Below are 2,593 nucleotides of genomic sequence, written 5' to 3'. Positions count from 1 at the left end.
ATAGAACAAGAGGAAGTTGGCAAGTTGTTCGCGTAAAAAAAAACACAGTTTCTTGTTATTCCGAAAAATTATGACATTTTCACCTCGGTTGTGCCCAGACGGCACTGCTGGAACACCACAATTTGAAGAGCTTTTCCCGAGACGGGGGAAGGAGAAAAACTTTGCTTGCCATCAATCGCCGACGCCACCGTCAAACAGATGAGGTCCTCGCCGAGAAGATGTGGCACTGCACCCGGGACCGGATTGGAGGAAAAAGTAAAAGTAATTAAGGTCTTATTTTTTCCAAATTGTTTCGCCATCATCGCCAGGTGAAAAGTGAGAAAAGTTTGTTTTTTTTCGTCTCCCATCTCCTGTTTACAATTTGGCGCGAGTTTACATATTTTCAACGTAAAATGTTTCGTTTATTTTTTGCTTTGCTTTGCCATTTCGAATTGAGCGTTTTGAATTTGTGCAGTTTGGACATAGTTCCCGTATCCAATTAAAATTTCAATCTCGTTTGCAAGTTTGGAGTACGGCGGTGAAATGGAATTTAGTTTTGGAATGGAAAGCTGTCAATTTAAAAATGTGTTTGGGGGAGAACTTTTTCACAATTCAGTTTTAATTAAAATTTTCTAGAAGTATTTTTTTAACAACTCCATATTACATGGCTAGTGCAAAACTTCCAATATGTAATTCCTACATGTGTCGTCCACTTGTTCCCAGATAATTGTACACGGATTGAACCAGCCCCGGTCTGGTTGACATCTTTGTGAGGTTGTTTCGTGCGGTATCTAATTTAGAAAACTTGCCGTTACAAGGGCTTACACATAAATTGTGTCCGATATTCCGGATGCTTCCGCAAAAGCTACTCTGAGCAGGCAAAAACAGACTGCAGAGTGGGAAGCTGTATGCATTCTCGTCCAGGCCACGCGAGTTCTTACCGTATGTAGAACGTGACTTCCTACTCGCAAGGAAGTGTAGAGATATCTGGGGCTGAGAAGTGACTGGTGACTCTCTTTCTTGAAAAATCATGATTTTTTTTAAATTTTCATCGATCTTTGCTTTTTAGCTATTGCCCCCATTTCTTAAAAAAAATTCAATAGTCTATTTGTAGTGCTTCCTAAATATTGATTTGAACTGTACTCCAAATCTCTCTATCGCTCCAAGAAAACGATGCAATCACAGCCTCGCAGGCGATTGCCCACCGTCAATGCCACAAAGGCCACAGGGACAGTGCATCCTCCTCCCCCTGGACTAACTACTTGCCAAAGCGACCTACCATGGGGGCGATCACTTACAGTACTGAGCTGAGCTGATTTAATTAGATTCCCTTCGAACAGCCACTGCAACTCCGCCTCGTTGAGTGAGGCAGGAGCAGCCAGCACACAGAAAAGGAGGTGAACACATTATGCAACATCTTACACGATTTGCTTATCCATCTCATTACAGTGACAAACCGGCAAAATTCGATTTCAATTTTCCCTCTGGTCCAACATCATCAGCAGCATCTCATCTGGAGACCACCGATTCGATGGCATGGGCCAGATTCCACCCGGGGACACGACTTCAGTCTACTTAACAACAGCGGCCACGGTCTTCCAGGGAGCCAGCCAGACTCCTTATATTGTATGTAAATTGTGAAATATACATATCCGTATCAATAACCTGGACGCGTTAAAATGTTCAGCTGATGCCCTTCGGTTGACTAGGTTAACCCTCAACATCCCGTTCATGTTTCATATCTTATTTCCGAAAAGATCTTTATAACTATAGTTGTTTTATTTGTCTTTGAGGACTGACTACAATCCTTCTCTGAATGTGTTAACGAAAAATCCAGCAACGGTATTTAATTTTATTGATAGACACTTAAGTGAAATTCCTGTATCAATTCTATGGGACCATCCATAAACCACGTGGACACCTTAGGAAAAGGAAGAGGTCAGCGAATGCCCACGCTCAATACAAAAAAAAATGTTTTATATGGAAATTGTGAGATTAAAAAAAAAGTGTCTACGTGGTTTATGGATGGTCCTCTATGGCCCACAGTTACATAAATAATTGAAAAATATACCAACAATCAATGAAGTTTGAAGAATTTTAAACGATTTGTTTAAAATAATTCACTTATGAGCAATTCTATACGATTTTGTAAATCGACTCTTCATTTTTAATTGATACATGGCTTATGGTATAATAAACCAAAATCAAGAAAAATTGGGGGCTTTCCAAGCAAGAGTCCTGAAAAAATATTTTAAAATTTTGCATCTTGATAGGGGATATCGAATCGATGTGATGTCTTCGGCAAAGTTGATGGTTATACACAGGAATATTTAGAAAAAAAAGGTTTAAACTCTAAAAGCTGAATTTCATCTTACCTCTATTATCACACAAGTTGTATCCCCATAAACTCATCAATTTATATGGCTAATGCTATCGAATAGTAGTTTTAAGTATTTTTGATGTGATGCACCGTTTTTGAGCTAGATATAACCATTTTTAAGATATTATAAATAAACCTAGAGTAATCGTATAGAATTTAATTTTTTTTTAACTAGAGGAAATTTTATTCCTATGGAAAAAGAAGCATCACGCTATACAAGCTCCATACAATTTG

General features: G+C 38.8%; 1 protein-coding gene across 2 annotated transcripts in view; it reads left to right on the top strand.

Annotated features, from left to right (window-relative positions):
• The window catches only part of LOC128092976 (uncharacterized), a 29,703-nt gene extending 27,950 nt beyond the window's left edge, over positions 1-1,753 (top strand). The window contains exons 1-2 of one of the 2 annotated variants that reach the window (XR_008212144.1): positions 19-261; positions 1,429-1,753. The gene's annotated coding sequence lies outside the window, so the exon portion shown is untranslated. Of the gene's footprint in view, positions 1-18; positions 262-1,428 lie in introns of those variants that run through there. The other variant, XM_052708277.1, reaches the window with a different exon arrangement.
• Positions 1,754-2,593: the final 840 nt, after the last annotated feature.

Source organism: Culex pipiens, chromosome 2, assembly GCF_016801865.2.
Source record: "Culex pipiens pallens isolate TS chromosome 2, TS_CPP_V2, whole genome shotgun sequence".
NCBI lineage: Eukaryota > Metazoa > Arthropoda > Insecta > Diptera > Culicidae > Culex > Culex pipiens.
This window is presented reverse-complemented; position numbering and strand designations above follow the sequence as displayed.